The sequence below is a fragment of the Lolium rigidum genome, chromosome 7 (assembly GCF_022539505.1).
Source record: "Lolium rigidum isolate FL_2022 chromosome 7, APGP_CSIRO_Lrig_0.1, whole genome shotgun sequence".
Taxonomy (NCBI): Eukaryota; Viridiplantae; Streptophyta; class Magnoliopsida; order Poales; family Poaceae; genus Lolium; species Lolium rigidum.
The window spans coordinates 82,989,271-83,009,258 of record NC_061514.1 but is presented as its reverse complement, the minus strand read 5'-3'; positions in this window follow the sequence as shown (position 1 = coordinate 83,009,258).

Below are 19,988 nucleotides of genomic sequence, written 5' to 3'. Positions count from 1 at the left end.
CATTTGGAAATATGCTACCACTTGTCTGGTTGGCATAACCATGGTCCTAGGCTTTGATTGATCCCTGATCTTTGCCATTTCCACCAGGTTACTCTTGGTCTATGACCAAGTGATGATCAATACTGGTTTATTCCACCCTTTTGTGTGTCTATGTATACATGGTTGTGCAAATGATGAACAAAACCATCTGGTTTGTTCATGATAATGGTATACCTCACTCCAACTCCTAGAAAGTGTGCTGATGTAGAGGTTTTGCTTCTGCTGGATGGCTCAGCCTGCACTGCTCCTCCAGCTAGCTTGTGCTTGATTAATTTCTGGTGATTTTGGAGAGGTTGAACAGCTCTGGTTGTTCTTCCTGTTCTTGTTGTTCTTACCCTTGTGATGATCCTGTCGATGAGAATCCAGGGTTTGCTGGTGAAAAGGTTTTATACAGTCTCCCTCATCACTTCCTTGGTCGACAGCAATTCTGGTCACTTTGGTGACCCTCCCCTGGCCTGTGTGTGTTGTTGAGCATGCAGCACTCCCTGTGAGCTGCATGTGTGCTTCACAGGTTGGAACTTGGTCCTTTGGCTTGGTTCCCCCGGCAGTGTTGAGATTATCCGCTCTATTTCATCCTTTTTACACTAACCTGCCAAGTGGCATTGCCACTTGGCATAGTTTGCATTTCTATTTGTTGTGTTAATATGCAGGGATCAAATGGATGCTCAAGAATCTCTTCATCAAGTGTTGATCAAGAAGTTCTTGAAGAATTTAGCTAGTAGTTTAGCCATTTGTATATCTTTGTAATTTTCATTTTATTTTCATTTATTCAATTTTTGTAATGTGTTGTAATAATTATAATTCATAAGAATATTGTAAATGACTTTGTATCTTGTGTGTTAATCAATAAAGCTCAAGGTTTTCTCTAATGAGCTTTACTTATATATTATATTGTTTTATATTCTTATTTATTCAATTGTTTATTGAATTATCCATATTTGAATTATAATATTCATACTTAAGATTTGAATTTGAAATTCAAACATAACATGTTGGAATTCAATCATGCAACTTAAGTTGAGAAGGAATTTGTTCCCCTCTCTTCTCGAAAACCCTAATTGAGTTTAGTGAAGTCCAAGTTTATCGCACTCTCGAAACCCTAATCCTATATGGTGTCGAGAGAGAAACTTGTCCCCCTCTGATGCAGTTTTTTTAAAAGCCCGAAATTTCCCCAGATTTTACGATGCAATGCACATCCCTTCCTAAATTCTACCCCTCGATCGTCTCTAAACCTGGGATATTACAAGTAGGAGCAGTCGGAGTTCGCGACGACGCTAGTCCTTCCGAGGCACGGCGGCTGCGGCAGCCGGCAGCAGCAAAGGTGCGGCGGCAACGCCCTCCTCATCCCGAAGCAGGATGATGAGGCAGCCGGGAAGGCAGCGCTGCTGGCAGAGTACGAGCGGCAGCAACGTCTCATCGCGAGCAGCGACGACCCCAAGGAATGCCTAGGGCTGTGAGCGGTGTGCTTGGCGTCGTTGAACGACAAGGACACCTGGAGGGGCGACCTCGACGCGGCGATCGCCATATCCATCTGCGACACCAGGAAGCCGCTCGTGGACCTCACCAACGACGGCGAGGTTGGACCTAGCGGCGCGGTGAAGGACGAGCCCGTCGACGAGCCTGACGAGCGTGGCAAGCAGGACATGTATAACTTCCACCAATACTACGATGCCTCCGGTCGTCGCAAGTACTACTATATTAGGTTTGAAAGGATCGTATGCCGCACCTAGAGGGGGGGTGAATAGGTGCTAACCAATTTTTAGTTCTTTTCCAATTTAGGCTTGACACAAAGGTAAATTCTCTAGATATGCAACTATGTGAATTTACCTATATGACAAGGTCAAAGACTAAGCAAGATATAGGTACGCAATATATAGAGGAGATAAAGGATAGAGGTAACCAAGAGTGGAGCACACAGAGCCACGGAGTTGATTCCCGTAGTTCCCTTCCTTTGCAAGAAGGTACGTCTAGGTTCGGAGGAGTGTGGTCGCTACGAAAGCCAGACCAACGCCACGAAGTGTTGGGGGGATGACCCCCGGTATGCCAAAGGCATGCCAAACCGGATGGTTTGAGCTATCAAGATACCGGTTTAAAGTTTATTCCGGGCTATGAAGTTAAGCTTTTGGCTAAGTAAATCTTTACCGGTATGCCCAGGAGGGGTATACCGGAATGAGCCAAGAAGATACCGGATTACCGGTAAGAGGTGCACTGTAGCACGTCGGCAAGACTGGTCAAAGATTCTCTAATGAGCTAGAGGACAAGGATGAGCTAAGCAAAGTAGCTTTAAACGAAGCCCTGACGCCAAAGAGGAGGATGACGCTAAAAGCATCCGGGGGACATCACTCCTCCTGATTAAAGAGATACCGGTGTCACCGGTGGCCAAAGAGGCTTTGTAAAGTAGTTTGTCTAGTCAAAGATTCCATTAGGGTTTCCTAGGGTTTCTTCCCTTGTAAGCCACCCTCTCCCCTATATAAGGAGAGGGGGCACACCCCATTGCGGGCACGATCAACCTTATATTCTATCTTGTATCCAGAAACCTGTAATCTCCTTTGATCAAGGAATAGAAAGATCTGAAGGGAGAATAGTTCTAGTGATCTTCTTCTTCTACCTCTGGCCAAGGCCAAGTTCTTCTGGAAATCCATCCGGAAATCAATCCCATATAACCAAAACCCTCCCCCAAATCCTCTAGCGCCCATTCGGCCCCAACTTAAGCCATCCTATGGCATCTGTCTGTTCACCACGACGACACGAAGGCTTCACTCAGGTCTCCTGTGAGCAACGCCACGGAGGCCTAGCCCACTTCCACTAAGGGATTTCCTCGAGGCGGAAACCGGGCCTTTACAAGGTTCTTGGGGCACACATCCACAACCAAATTGGAGGTTCCCAAATCTGTAACAACACAACAATCAACAAGTATACATCAACAACAAACAACTAGGGATCCAAAGAGGAACACTAGCAAGAGGGCCCTCAACAAAATGAGGGGGAAATGCAAATCGCTTCGGTGAAGATGTAGATCGGGGTCTTCTCCTTCGATTCTCCAAAGCACAAGGGATATGGGTGGTTGAGGGAGGAGATCTGGCTATTTTGGTGTTCTTGGTGGCTTAGCAATGGTGGAGGAAGATTTTAGGGTTTGAGCACCCTTCCAAGGTAGGGGAAGGGTCCTATTTATACCCCACCCACTTTTCTGCCCGTTGGAGAGGTATCGCCGGCAGTGCCGGCCTTGAGACGCCGGCAGTGCCGGCCAACATTTTGGTTCAGCTGGTCGACAGGCAGGCCGGCAGTGCCGGGCTTGAATCGCCGGCAGTGCCGGGGTGCAGCCACCGGCAGTGCCGGGGTGCATCCACTGGCAGTGCCGGCCAAGGAATATCTTCAGCTTCTCCTTTTGTTCCTTTTTGAGTGGGTCGAGATTTACCCGATGATATCTTTTCTATATCTGTAACTCACTTAACACACAGTTAAATTGTCACCGGTGTTGTTAACAAACACACAAAACCTCAGAGATCATGAAATGTTCTTTCAATCTCCCCCTTTTTGGTGTTTGATGACAATACCGGGATTTTGCAAATTATAGAGCAAGAATAGCATTGTGTTTGACATAAGAGAGAAACTCCCCCTAGATGTGTGCATACAAGAATTTTGTGCTTGAATATAGATGCACACATTAGGTATAGAGCAACTGTAACTTTCAAGGTAGTGAACACAATGCTTATAAGACAAATATGACAGATAATGGATGGAAGATAATAAAAGTTGAGATGTGAAGATCATACCCTTCCGAAATCCTCAACTGTGTAAAATCTTGAACAAGAGTCCCATAATCATATCGTGTATCAATTTGAGATAAATCCATAGACAAGTTGAGATATATAAGATGATCATACCATTTCATGACGTGAATACCAAAAACCATAGCAATAAGTCACACACTAAATGGTCTTGCCACCACACATAGAACAGAGTTTTAAACAACATAAAACACATGATAAGGTTCAACATAAGCATAAATGATAAACGGAGGACACAAGCTTTAACGGAATGATAAAAAGCAAATGCTTGTGCCCTCAACCCTAGCAAATCACGTGCAAGTCCTACTAGACCTTCTTCTCCCCCTTTGGCATCAAGACACCAAAAAGGAGAAAAGAAGCGATGCTACACCGTCCCATGGAAGCTCACACATCCTCGGAGGATTCCTCCGTCTCTTCATCGTCTTCAGACTCGGCAGGCTCAACTTCATCACTAGTGGGGCGCTGACGGCGAGAAGGACCGGGTAGCCCAAGCTGTTCAAACTCAGACACATTGCCATGCTTAGAGAGCCATTCTTCTTTAGGAGTAATGACCTCCTCAGATCCACTCTCAACAGGAATGTCCAACTTGCGCATAATAAGCTTTGTGTTCCTCCTCTCCATCTTCCATTCCCTATGAGCTTGATACTGACGCCTATTGATGTCAGACTTAAGACAGAACATCTTGGCCAACTTGGCCTCTATGCGAGCAACCCAACCACTGTCAGCAGGGGGAACATGCTCCATATCAGAGTCTTCTTCAGCAAAATCCTCAGCACTGGGAAGACGAGGAGGATCGGGATGAGTCTTGACCTTGAGATCCTTGGGCTTGTGAGGTAGAAGGATGACATCATCAGTGAGTTTGCCAAACCCAGCATTGTCCCATCGAGAGCAAATGAAGCACATGAAGTAGGGAGCAAACACAGGAGACTTGCAAGACATGATGCATGCCCAAAACTCATTCCACAAAAAATCCATCACATCAAGATGAAGGCCGGAGTCACAGTGCTGGTGAGAGAGATACAACAGATTTCCAAGGTACCCATAGATCTGATCAACGCAGCCAACCTTGGGATTTAGGACCTCTCGGTAAATGCGGAGAAGGATGTCATACACCGGGCGAAGAAATTTCTGCGATCCATACACCACTTCTCTTTCAAGATAAAGATCAGCAAAGAGAGCCTTCTCAATGGGCTTGGGAGTGTTGTGAGCCCTAAAATATCCTTCTTCATTGTCAGGGAGCACTGGATAACCAAGACACTCTGCAAATTGGCCCCAAGTTCCATGTAACAGACGACCCTCTTTCATCCAAGTCATAGTCTTGGCATCATCATTATCAACATAGACCGTGGCAAAGAATTTCCCAATCACATCAACACAGAAAGGATGTTGAAACTCCATCAGCGGAATAAGACCAAATTGCTCACAAACCTCTCGAGCTTCTGCAAAGTATTGGGCGTGTTTATCCATGTGAGAAAAGTTGAAATGATGCATAGGAGCAACTCGATAGGTGGCATTAGCATAGAGATTATCATAAGTCTTCTCTTGATACTTAGTCCAGAACAGCGCAGAACAATTGTCGGCCTTGGGTGTGGTGTAGATGTTAGTCTGACGCAGCCGAGCATACTCATGATCAGGCCATTTCCCAACGGGCATGCCTCGCAGCCTTCGGATGATGTTACCGCGAGGTTCAGTAGCAGCCATTCCTTTCTTACGACGAGATGCCTTCTTGACTGGTAAGATCTCAGCTTCAAAATCGGTAGGGATAGCCCTTTTGCCCGAGTTCGATCGACGAGGACCACCTGCACCGGAGGAGGAAGCCATGGAGGAGCGTGGCCTGCCCGATCTCAACCGACCAGGGGAGGAGGGAGGGCACGGGACGGCGGCCGGAGAGCAGGGCGGTGACGGCTGGTTCGTCGAGTGGGAGGAGAGGGACGCGGAGGGGAGAGAATGAGGCGGTTGCCCTAACTCCCCCTCCGGGCCCGTCACTTGACCCACGCCAACAGCGGTAGTGCTGCTCAGCCGAGGCCGGCAGTGCCGGTGCCACCGGCAGTGCCGGGGTTGTACCACCGGCAGTGCCGGGGTGAAGGCACCGGCAGTGCCGCCAAGCCAGCCCCAAGCCCAAAAACCCTCGAAAATTTTCAGAGTTTTAGTGTATAAAGATTGGAATTGTTTCTTAGGAAAGGTGGGGCTTAGGATAGAAAGATCACACTGTTGATGGTACGATATCACCCATATTTGCAAAACATTGCAAACAAAGACCAAACATGAGTTATTTCCCATAAGAACATGTAGATGGCAAAATAAAGACATTTACGATCCAAATAACCTCAACTCTTCACAAAGAAGAGTGTGGTGGCCTAGGCCACCATATATGAGTGTTATGGCTTGGCACCACGAAGATATATCTTGGGCCCAAAACCACTACTCATCATTGAAGCTCACATATCAACATATGATATAAAGAGAATGATTTCTTAATGTTGGCATTATGGGGGGAGATAGCTCAATAGTTTAAACCGCACCCCCCTATTTCCATGCCCACATCTAAACCAAATAAAGTTTTGAGACAAAGGTGTGTTTGCAAGATGGTCAAGCTATACTCCTTGAATCAATGATATTTAGCTCATTCCTCAAATAGCAAAACCTTGCTTCATCAAGAGGCTTCGTGAATATATCGGCAAGTTGATCTTTGGTAGGAACATAGATTAGCTCAATATCACCACGGGCAACATGATCCCTAATAAAATGATTCCGGATCTCAATATGCTTTGTTCTTGAATGTTGCACCGGATTATAGGCAATCTTGATAGCACTTTCATTGTCACATAATAGAGGCACTTTGTCACAAGTGACACCGTATTCCTTTAAAGTTTGCCTCATCCATAACAATTGAGTGCATCCACTTGCGGCGGCAACATATTCGGCTTCGGCGGTGGAGAGAGATATACAATTTTGCTTCTTAGAAGACCAACACACCAAGGACCTACCAAGGAATTGGCAAGCCCCGGAGGTTGATTTCCTATCATCCTTGTCTCCCGCCCAATCCGCATCGGTGTATCCATTGAGAATAAAACTTGAGCCTTTGGGATACCAAATACCATATCTTGGGGTATCAACTAAATATCGAAAGATTCTTTTGAGAGCCATCGTGTGACTCTCCTTAGGAGAAGCTTGATACCTTGCACACACACCAACACTCAACACTATGTCCGGTCTAGATGCACAAAGGTAAAGCAAGGATCCAATCATGGAGCGATATACCTTTTGATCCACCTCTTTACCATTGGGATCTAGTGCAAGATGACATTTAGTAACCATAGGAGTGGCTACACCTTTCATCTCGGTCATCTTGAACCTCTTGAGCATGTCTTGGAGATATTTTGCTTGATTGATGAAAGTCCCTTCTCTCAATTGCTTGATATCAAAACCAAGAAAGAACCTCATCTCTCCCATCATAGACATCTCAAACCTATCGGTCATAAGCTTTTAAAATTCATCATTGAAAGCTTTGTTAGTAGAGCCAAAGATAATATCATCAACATATAAGTGGCAAACGAAAAGCTCCCCATTGACCCTCTTAGTAAAAAGAGTGGGATTGATTAGCCCGACATCAAATCCACGGTCTATCAACAATTCTTTAAGGTGCTCGTACCAAGCTCTAGGAGCTTGTTTGAGACCATAAAGTGCTTTATCAAGCTTATAGACATGGTTAGGAAAGTCGAGACCCTCAAACCCCGGGGGTTGCTTAACATACACCTCTTCATGCAAAGGACCATTAAGAAATGCACTTTTCACATCCATTTGTTGTAATTTAAAGTTATGATGTGATGCATAAGCAAGAAGGATACGGATGGACTCAAGGCGAGCCACGGGAGCATAAGTTTCTCCAAAGTCAATTCCTTCAATTTGAGAGAAACCTTGAGCCACCAATCTTGCCTTGTTCCTCACAACATTTCCAAACTCATCTTGCTTGTTCTTGAAAATCCATTTAGTGCCTATAACATTGCGGCACCCCTTTGGCTTCTCTACTAAAGTCCATACTTTATTGCGCTTGAAGTTGTTGAGTTCATCGTGCATAGCTTCCAACCAATCCGAATCTTCAAGGGCTTCAAATACTTTCTTGGGTTCCACTAATGAGATATAAGCATGATGATTGCTGAAGTTAACCAATTGCCTTCTTGTGGAAACTCTTCCTCTTACATCACTTAGGACCTTGTCATGAGTGTGTCCAAGAATTTCCAAGTTCCTATCTCTTCTTGCTAGACTACGGGCCTCGATCTCCTCCTTGGTTCTTCTTGGCCTTGGAGGTATCACTTGATCAACTTGATCATTTGGGTCCCGTCTTGACCTTCAATTTGAGCTTCCTCAATTTCTTTAGAATGCTCAACCTCATGTGCTTGATCTTGGACATTATTCGGTGAAGAGCGAATATTGAATGGATACTCATCGGAGCCATCATGAATCCTTGATTGATCTTGTCCTTGATCTTGTACATGAGAGGGAGAGTTTTCTTCTTGTTCTTGGGTTGGTGATTCATTAGCTTGAAGAGATGGAGTTTGTTGATGTTGAGAAGATGAGAGCTCCACCATGGTAGAGCATAGTCCTTCCCGAGATGCCACACCGTGTCCCTCAATGGGGTGGAAAAATCCCACAACCATTCTTACTATGGAATCTTGAGGTATTTCATCACCTACACATACATCAACTTGCCCCACTTGGGAGCCATCATTTTCTTCGAACTTCACACTACAAGATTCGATGATAATCTTGGAAGATATATCAAAGACTCTATAAGTGTGAGACTCGGCACCGTAACCAACAAATATACCCTCCAAAGCTTTAGGAGCAAATTTAGATAAACGAACTCCTTTGATTTTATAGAAACACTTACACCGAACACCTTGAAGTATGAGATATTAGGCTTGTTGCCGGTGAGTATTTCATATGGAGTCTTGTTCAAGCCCTTACGGACATAGAGCCGGTTAGAAGAATGACAAGGGGTGGAGATAGCTTCGGCCCAAAAATTATAGCGGGATTTGTATTCCGCCATCATAGACCTTGCCATATCCAAGAGAGTCCGGTTCTTCCTCTCCGCAACACCATTTTGTTGAGGGGTGTATGCAGCGGAATATTGATGTCTTATCCCCTCATCACTAAGTAAATCATTGAGTGTGTAGTTCTTGAACTCGGAGCCGTTGTCACTTCTTATTGCCATAATGAGGAGATTGTGTTGGCGTTGCACCTTGGTATCAAAGTCAATGAAGATTTGTTGAGTCTCATCTTTCTTCTTGAGAAAGTAGACCCAAGTGTATCTTGAATAGTCATCAACAATTACCAAGCAATATTTCTTCGCACCAAGACTTGCATGAGTGGTAGGACCAAAGAGATCCACATGAAGGAGCTCCAAGATCCTCTTGGAAGAGATGATAGTCTTGCTTGGGTGTGGAGAGTCATGCATTTTGCCTTCAACAAAAGCCCTACAAACACGATCTTTGGCAAAAGAAACATTTTCCATTAGTCCCATAATATGGTTCCCCTTGTGAAGACTTTGCAAAGTTCTCATGTTGACATGGGCCAAGCGGCGATGCCACAACCAACCCACATCCGCCTTTCCGAATAGGCACATCACACTTGAGGTGGTGGCCCCCGAGAAGTCCACCACATACAAGTTATGTTCGCGATACCCAACGAAAGCGACTTTTGGAGTCTTGCTCCACAAGAGGACCACAATACCATTATCAATAAAGACGGAGAAACCCATCTTGCCAAGGGCGGAAACGGAAAGTAAATTTTAACCAAGGGTTTTGACAAGCATGACATCCACAAGAGTAATGTTGTGAGCAACCACAACCTTGCCAAAACCCAATACCTCGGATGTAGAATTATCGCCAAAGGAGACGGTGATATGATTTATGTTGGGCCTCAACTCCTTGACGAGGTTCTTTCCACCGGTCATATGACTTGTACATCCACTATCAAGGACCCATTTTGAACCTCCGGCGGCATAGTCCTACATGAGGTCAATTCTTGGATTTAGGTACCCATTTCTGAATGGGTCCTCTTTTGTTAGCAACAAGGGTCTTTGGGACCCAAATATACCAAGCAACATAACCATCATATGGGCCAACATATTTAGCATAGACATCACCATAATAATCTTTAAATAGAACATAGTGAGGGTTAGCAATTCCCGCATCATCATCATTAATGGTTTTGCCCTTAGGGGCTTCACCATTAGTGATAGCTTTCTTCTTCTCTTGTGCGGGCTTGGCCTTTTTCTTGTTTGCCTTCTTTGCCTTGGCATTATAGCCAAGGCCCTCCTTCCCATTGTTTGACCTTTGCTTACTCAAAAGATCATCCAAAGAAAGTTTACTTTGGGGAGAGGAGGCCTTAGCAAGTTCATCCTTCAACCTAGCATTTTCCTCAACAATATTTGCATGATCACATGAAGGGGTAGAGGTACTAGGTATGTCATATGAAGCAAGCCTAATTTGAAGTTGCTCATTAGACTTGGAGAGGAGAGAGTATTCACTCTTCAAGGCTTTGTGAGCCTTGTCTAGTCCATCTAGATCCTTCACAAGTTTCTCATGATCAATACCAAATTTGGCCTTTTCCTTTTTAAGAACTTTAGCCTTAGCCCTAGCAAGATCTCTAGCTTTAGTGAGCTTGTTAATTTTATCTTGAGGCTCTTCAAGAGTTTCTAGCCTCTCTTCAAGAGAAGCTATAGATTCTTGACTTTCCTCAAGAGCATTTTTAAGAGCATGTATTTCAAGAGAGTCTTCTCTCTCTATTTGACATTTTTTCTCAAGAGTATCATTTAGTTGTGCTAGACGAATCATGAGATTTGAAACATGCTTTCTAGTGTCACCTTGTAAGTTAAGAATGAACTCATCAAAACCAAGCATTTCTTGTTTCACTTTTAGACTAGCATGATCAACCCCTAGATCATTTGATATGTTAGGCATAGAGGGGTTAGGAGATGATACCTCAGAAGATTTAGCCATGAAGCAACTTTCTTCCTCCATATGAATGTCTTCATTGAGGAATTTACTTGGTGATGAAGAGTTGGTGGAGAGGGAGGCAAGAGCAACCAATCCATTTGAGGTTTCATCTTCTTCATCATCAACATCATCATCTCCGGAGGTATACTCTTCTTGAGTTGATATCACAATAGATGTGTCCAAGGTGGACCTTGCCATGAAGCAATGTGCATTCTTGATATGAGGATTCTCATTGGGGGATTCAAAGAGAGATGAAGAGGGAATATTGATGGTGGCAATGGCGGCCACTTCCTTTGAGCTTTCTTCTTCATCACTACTACTTTCAACTTCATCGGAAGAATATTCTTCCTTAGTCACTAGCACAATCCTTGATGGCCTCTTGCCCTTCTTACTCTTGTTGTAGAATTTCTTGTTGGGGGCCTTTGAATCTTTGCTCTTGTCCTTGGGAATGAGCCTTCCATCACGAGTTTCCCTATGCTCATAGGGGCATTGGGCGATGAAATGGTTCTTGTCACCACAATTGTAGCATGTTCTTGTTTTTGGGCCCAAGCTCTTGAACCCACTTGAGTTGTTTCTCTAGATGTTGTCTTCCTTGGCCTTGGATGGATCAACCCAAAAGGTTTTTGCATGTAATGCCATGTGGTCATTGTAGTGGTATTCCAAATCATCCGGATAGGACATACTCCAAGATGTCCTATATGGTTCTTCAGGGTTCACTTCTTCCACGGAATTGACCGCCAAGGCAAGGTTGGTCCCTCTTGACATTCCAATGGCACGATTGCGAGAATCATGAGAGTTTTGCTCGAGCACCTTGAGAGCTTTCAACTCGTGCACCGCTTGTTGAGAAGTGAGAGAGGAAAAGCATTCTCTCCCAACAAGAGTCTTGACATCAATGGGCTCAAACGGCATCATGCAGTCAATATACTTATCTTTGATCCAAGAGTCATCAATGTGTTTGGCACCCACATTCGGGAAAGCATCGGCAACCGTGATAAGTCTTCTATACATGACTTCATGATCTTCATCCGGTAGCCTCATGAATCCTTTGGCTTGATTCCGAAGGGCATTATACTTGTTCCTACTCATGCTATCACTTCCCATGCAACTAGCGGCCAAACCATCCCAAGCTTCCTTGGCGGTGGAGAAATTCCGAACACGAGACAAGTCCTTTGTCCCCACACTAGTTTGAATCATGTGCAAGGCAATGTCATTGAGTTGATTATCAACCGCTTCTCTTCTAGTCAACTTGTCGGGGTTGTAAGGCTTGAAGCCTTCCATGATGATTCTCCAAAGTTCATTGGAGGCACTGCGAACATGAGAGCGAAACTCAAATTTCCATGTATCGAAATCTTTATCATTAAACTTAGGTGGGTCGCCCCGAATGTTTATATGAGGAAGGGGAACCGGGATATCGGGAGATAGGAAAGGCGGAGCCACTTGATTGTAGCTAGCACCTCCACTAGTTCCCCTAGGAGAAGCAACAGGGTTTTTAATAGCGTTTAAGTTATCACCATTCAAGGGAGTGGTAGAGGAGGGTAATACCGAAGCATCTCCCTCTTCTAACACAGCCTTGTCCTTTACCTCAATGGTGGGGATGACGGGGGGAGCCGCGGGAAAGCGGTCGGAAAACATTTTCATCAAGCTTTCCATTTGGGTTTCCATGACGGATCTCAAGGATGCTTCCATCGACTTGAGATCATCCATGGAGACCGGCTTTGTGGCCCCTTCCGAAGGTGCGTCATCCGGCATACTCTTAGGCGGTTAAGCCCGAAATAAGAGCCGAGGCTCTGATACCAATTGAAAGGATCGTATACCGCACCTAGAGGGGGGTGAATAGGTGCTAACCAATTTTTCGTTCTTTTTCAATTTAGGCTTGACACAAAGGTAAATTCTCTAGATATGCAACTATGTGAATTTACCTATATGACAAGGTCAAAGACTAAGCAAGATATAGCTACGCAATATATAGTGGAGATAAAGGATAGAGGTAACCGAGAGTGGAGCACACGGAGACACGGAGTTGATTCCCGTAGTTCCCTTCCTTTGCAAGAAGGTACGTCTACGTTCGGAGGAGTGTGGTCGCTATGAAAGCCAGACCAACGCCACGATGGCTTCACTCAGGTCTCCTGTGAGCAACGCCACGAAGGTCTAGCCCACTTCCACTAAGGGATTTCCTCGAGGCGGAAACCGGGCCTTTACAAGGTTCTTGGGGCACACATCCACAACCAAATTGGAGGTTCCCAAATCTGTAACAACACAACAATCAACAAGTATACATCAACAACAAACAACTAGGGATCCAAAGAGGAACACTAGCAAGAGGGCCCTCAACAAAATGAGGGGGAATGCAAATCGCTTCGGTGAAGATGTAGATCGGGATCTTCTCCTTCGATTCTCCAAAGCACAAGGGATTTGGGTGGTTGAGGGAGGAGATCTGGCTATTTTTGTGTTCTTGGTGGCTCAGCAATGGTGGAGGAAGATTTTAGGGTTTGAGCACCCTTCCAAGGTAGGGGAAGGGTCCTATTTATACCCCACCCACTTTTCTGCCCGTTGGAGAGGTATCGCCGGCAGTGCCGGCCAACATTTTGGTTCAGCTGGTCGACAGGCAGGCCGGTAGTACCGGGCTTGAATCGCCGGCAGTGCCGGGGTGCAGCCACCGGCAGTGCCGGGGTGCATCCACCGGCAGTGCCGGCCCAACACCACCGGCAGTGCCGGCCAAGGAATATCTTCAGCTTCTCCTTTTCTTCCTTTTTGAGTGGGTCGAGATTTACCCGATGATATCATTTCTATATCTGTAACTCACTTAGCACACAGCTAAATTATCACCGGTGTTGTTAACAAACACACAAAACCTCAGAGATCATGAAATGTTCTTTCAAGGTTTAGTTTAAATTTCATCGGATTTCGTTCGAATCTATGTAATATATAGCAAGTTTGAATGAATTCGCTTAAGTTTTAAATATAGAAAATTTTGTTTGGGGGACGCAGCTGGGGAGCGACGTCCCCCAAACGCGGCAGAACGAAACACGTCCCCCAAACGCTCGATCCGGCGCCGTTTAGGGAACACTTTGGAGGACGCGGCTGGAGATGCTCTTAGAGGGCAAATTGTTACAGTACCAAGTAAAGCGGAGCAAAAAATCCATTGCAAAGTAATGGAGGCCAAATTATAGAGATGCCAAGTAAAGATGGGCAAAAATAAAATTCCCCGGTGAAGTGTGGTTTGGGGGCAGAGCTAGAATTTTTTCACGGAGTAGATCTTATCTGCAAGTGGCCATGGAGCGATCCAATGAGAGAGGCGGAGGTGGAGGTGGGTACAAGAAATCCTTCCAACAAACCATGTCAGTTTTGCTATTAAAACTTGATCAACCAAAATTTTGTGCAATTGTTGCGACATACCCCAGAAATGGTATTTGTGTGAAAAATATCAGTGTTGGTACCAAGCTGCGACCTTGCCAATGTGGTAGCTTTATGTCATTTACTCGATGGCTGGAGATGGTACGCTACCAAGGCGGCACAAAGGATGGCCGTGGAGGCTTTGCTTTTGGTGGCGGAGGTGGTGGAGGAGGGTCTGTTCAAGGCAGTGCACTGTTATCTGACCGAAGCTGAGTTACGGGAAAGATTGATAAGATTTAGAAAGCAAGTATGGCTGCTTCAACTAGTACAGGTTCTAGAGCTAAGAACATCTCCAGCGGGCCGATCTAAAAAAACGACACAAACGGTTTGTTTCTGTCCGTTTGGGTTGGCCCACGGATAGAATTTCAACGTCGGTCCGACCGGCCTGGACAACGCGCCCACCGGCTGACCCATTCGGTCCGGTGTTTGGGAAAATCTAAATTGCATAGAAAATTCTGAAATTGCAAACATATTTGGAGACAAATTTGTTTTAAATAAATTGATAGAACTTAGTAAAAACATAGTAGAATACTACACCATCTTTATATTTCCGAATCCTAGTCGTCTTCGCCGGTGAGGTAGTGACGGCGGCACATGGTCTCATCGAAGACCTTGACGGTAAAATCATTTTTGGCCGTCATACTTGAAGACGACAAAGTGAAAAAAGGGAAAAAACTTGAACATATTGCAACAGTTTCACCAGGAAGTAATAGTTCCAGTAGGAAGAGGTAATAACCATTCCATAGCCTTCCCTGTAAGTGAAAATGGAGAAAGGCTAACTTTACAGCGTTTAGATTAACATCTTTAATACTGAGTATATTGCATATCTCACTAGATGTATTTAAGTGCATGCCCACATCCTCAATAGTTGAACCTCCAAATTGGTTTTGTTTTTCCAATGTTAAGAAATGAGGTTTTAACTATCCACCTCTCTACTGTGGGTTGAGTGGTGGGTGCGTGCAAATAATCAGCATTGGGAGTTGCACACTCCCAAGCTTTGTTTGCCATAGTACCAATTTTATTAGGTTTTTTGTTTGAGTATCAAAAAAAAATTTATTAGGGTTTAGAACAGTAGTAAACGAGTAATAAACTAAGAACAAAAAAGTAAAAAATATTTTTTGGTTTTTGTTTAAGAACACTAAGAAAACAATAAACTAAAAAAATAATTAAACTTGCAAAAAAAAATCTAATGACCTCACCAGGGTTAGCGATTGCTTCCCCATCAACGGCTCTAGAAAAAGGATTGAATCCTTCAACTCAGATTACTAGATTGTAGTATGCAAGCTTTTTCCCTGTAGACCTAGGTTTATTGAATTTACGAGAAGATCGCTTTCTGGTGTAAGATCACTCTAGCGAAATCTCTATTTTTGTTTCCTTACCGGACCAACGTGTTCTTATATAGACTGTGTGCCGATGATTCGAGATATGCCTAGGCTTGAGGTTTCTTCTTGCAGCTTTGCGTTAGTATATGGGATTTAAAAGGTAAAATGAAGCATACATGTGTAATATCATCATCAAAGTAGGAGATGCAAACATTTATGTAGACGGTATGTCCTAATGTAGTAATGTGCACCATGATACCTGGAGCAATGTATTAAGATATAAATATTGGAGGATCACATTAAGTTTCTTGACTACACCGTTACCCCTAGATAGTAACTACATTATCGATCTATCCGTATTCTCACCTATAGCAAAGAGTCGAATCATGCATCTAAAAGTACTTAGACCTCTAAACATTTATTGATCTTGTTGGTTTGGGTACCAGACAAGAAATGGATTTCAATCCTTATAGTACGTAATATCTCATAAAAGTTAGATGCACAAAATGTTGCGAGGCTTAGGCCTTAGTCAATTTCCCGAGTGGACCAGTCACACATGATTAGATGAACAATAGAAAATATTCTAGAAAATCTCAAAGAGATGAATAATGAGTCTTAATATACCATCAACCGAACATCGAACCTATACTATAAGTAGATGGAGAGAGAATGAATATGGTGAAGGCGTTGATGAAGCAGTAAAGTCAATGGCGGCAGCTTTGATGGTTCGGGTGAGATGAGATCTGATCTGGCGGCGAAATGTGGTTTTTCTGTGTGTGTATTCTTCAAATGCCTCGAGTCCCTTCATGTTTTATACTGGATTTAACGAGACGAAGCCACGGACACATGGTACAGTCAGCTCGTACGGGCTGTGTGACCGTACCAGTGGTCGCTAAACCTTTCACGACTAGGTTTTCGACCCTGCTTGACTTGGTGATGATTTCAGCCCGCGATTCTTCATTAATTACCCATGATTTCCTCATATTTGCTTCTATTCTTGCACAGAATAATCAATGCAGAAGATTTGCACACATAAGTATGAAGTAGCATTTATTAGTAGAGATGGGAAGATATTCACTACATATTGTAATGAAATATCTCGGTTTAGATGAAGATAATATGGTCATTTTCACGAGCCATCACTAGGATCCCACACGCTAATAACAATATATGTCACTGTACAATATTGTGCACACAAGAGTGATACACTCGCTAAGGTGTTGGAAACATCCTCACCAAATATATCGTTGAGACGAAGTATCATTGGGCATAGACAAGCATCGTCGAATGCTTTGTTATAGTTTGTGGATTCACTCCATTTGATGCGAGGGTCCGATGTTTTTCGTTGAATCTACCTAAGAGTGGTTCTTTCTTGGTGGATTCTATATACAATGCTTTAATCCAACTTGATATTCTCGTCGATAATAATATGAAAATTTGGAATATAAAGATCTCGCTTAAAACTAAGGCTGGTGTGGTATCTTCGTCGAGGAGTGATTCTCACCAAGGATAACCTTGCAAAAGTAATTGGCAGTGAAGTAAAAAGAGTGTGTCTTCTGTCATCAAGACGATGCCATAAAGCACTTATTCTTCAAGTGTAAATTTGCCAAATTTATATGTTCAGCTATTCAGATAGGTTCTACCTTATACTCACCACGTAGTGTTGCGAATATATTCGACAAGTGACACAATGGTGCGGATCCTAGGTTTAAGCTAGTTATTGGGGTTGTGGTGGGAGTGATTGCAGATATTTGATCGCCGTATCTGTGTAAAAATGACAAGGTTTTTAATGATAAACTTTCTTCACTTATGCAGGCCGGTCATCTACCATTGAATAACTATGTTTCGTTTGAGTATGGCGCATCGTGATCTCTTTACGGAGGTGTCTGCATTGTTGGAGGATACGACGAGGAATATTTTTTTCCAACATGGATGATAGTCTGATCTACGGATTGACCCTCCTTCATCATAGGCATGTTTTAGTTATTTTCTTGAGTACTTATCGAGAACTTCAGTTCTTTGGTTGTAGTGAATTTTAACGACAGTGTGCATCATAATTATGCATAGATCGGGTGTAATGTTTGACTTTTAAGTAATAAATCACCTATTATCAAAAAATAAATACATACTCCGTACATAATAACATGCATTAACAACCGAACACAAGCTTTGGTACTCCTACCACTACGAGCTTTGGTAACACAGTGTTGTGTTACTACATGTCCAAAACAGTGTTACTAGGCCATGTAGTAACACACTTCAAAATGTGTTCCATTAGGCCGTGTTACTAAGTGGTGTCCACTGTCACATATAAAAATTGTTACCACATGTTAAAAATTGTGTTACAATTCTGTTCTAGTAACATGGATATTATGTGTTACTACATGCGCTAGTAACATGTCTTAGTGGTTATTGTAACACCAGTAGTAACATATTTACGTCAACGAACATTGGTGGTAACATATTTCTGCAACTCAAGTAACACAATTGGTGCCAATATTTTTAGCTTTGGGGCACATTAGTAACACAGTATCAAGGAATTGTAACACTATAAATCATAGTTGTCGACTAACTTAGTCACATATTTTGTGACTGTCATAACACCATCAGTAACACTACAATATTATTATTCCAACATAATTAATGTATTTATTTATTATTACTAAACACATTAGTATATGCTCTTTTTAAGGATATACATTTACTAGCAAAGAGCCCGTGCTTTGCTACGGCATTGAAACAATATTATAGATATGAGTTTGATTATTTTAAAATATTTTCAGTGCAATTTTCAATCAGAATATTGTTGAGTCACTTGGTCTAAATAAAATAAAATCGTTCTATTCTTGGAAAAAAACTGATGCATAAACTTGCCAAGTTTTTATTAATTCCCTCGATGTCAGGCTGACCATTACAGTTAATTCAAATATTAGCAGAACAACAATTTGGTTAAATGACTGGTACTTCAGACAACAACATTAGGCATGTTGGTAGCATTAACAAACTGAACGGACGAAACTCTTTATTCTTCGCCAAGGGCGAGCCAAACTCAATTGACTCTAAGATGGCCACCAAAACAGGCACGTCGGCGGTCGTCACCCTGAAGCTTCAGGACGACACGAAGGCGCAGCGCGTGCTGTTCCTGGAGTCGGTGAAAGAGGTGTCGTCTCTGTCTTGTCCCTCCTGGTTCTGTCTGTGGCCCATGGACACGCCGTGAAGCTGCTCGGGCCAATCTCCATGGTCAGCAGCGGCTGTGACCTCTACGCCAGTATTGCGAAGCTCGCCGACACATGCATACGTCCTAGCGATGCAAACTTAGACATGGATCTCCTTTCACACCGTGCCCTCGTCGGCGGCAGCCTGCCACCGGCTCCCTCCTCCACCTACCACCGGCTCCCTCGGTACATGAAAGTGATTCTTCAACTGCAGAGCTAGAGAGGCCAGCATCGATTCCAGCCGCGCGGTGGCCGTGACGCATCGTGGCACTAACTGCAGTCGACAAGCTTCACATCCTGGAGAGGGCGCCGTGTAGTGTTTAGACTCGATGCATGCACATGTGGAGGCTGCCAGTCATCGTCAACGTCCACCAGTTGATCGCTAGCGGCATGCCCATGCACTACGCCATGCCGCCATGGCCGAACTCGTGCGCTCGTGAGAAAGCAACCGTTCACGAAAAAACTACTATTTCGTATGATAATGTTGGGCCTGCCAGTTGGCCCACGCGAGAGGTCGTGGGATGAAAGAAACGCGGAAGACCTACACCTACGAACAACGCATTGCAATTTAATAGTTAAGATTTAATAGAATAACCGCATATAATCAATTATTTAATTAATTATTCTATTATGATGCTTAGCACCATTAAAATGACAGAGAAACTCAAGCTAGACACATTCATAAAATGAAAATGTCAAGGCATTTATTACAAATATACAAGTATAGGATACATGCGCATTACAAGAAATAAATAGCAATATTATTGGTGCAATAACAAAACATTGATATCAATTTGGTAGTAGAAAACACATTTGTGAAGAATATTCCAACATAGATTTGCATCAATTTGACTAAGGAATAATATTCTTTGAATGATATTACATTTTCAATCTGCCAGTGTATTACAATTATTTCTATGTAAGATCTTCAAAAATTTCTTCTTGATCCAACCGGAGAAATCAGCTACAACTCAATTCTTCTTCGAATCTGTAAAAGAAAATTGGACATCAAAACATGCGAAATCATTAGCTAATGCTAAAATTTTGCTAGCATACTAGTTTTTTGAAGAGTACTTGGGCCTCGCTGGTATACTCACTGATGTGAACAAGCAAGATCAGAAATCAAGACTAGCAATCAGCTACTTCAAATAAAATACAACATGTTTCTAGATACATCCGAAATCGTGAATGTTTCATGGTCAGGATATCTACTCGACTACTACACATTAT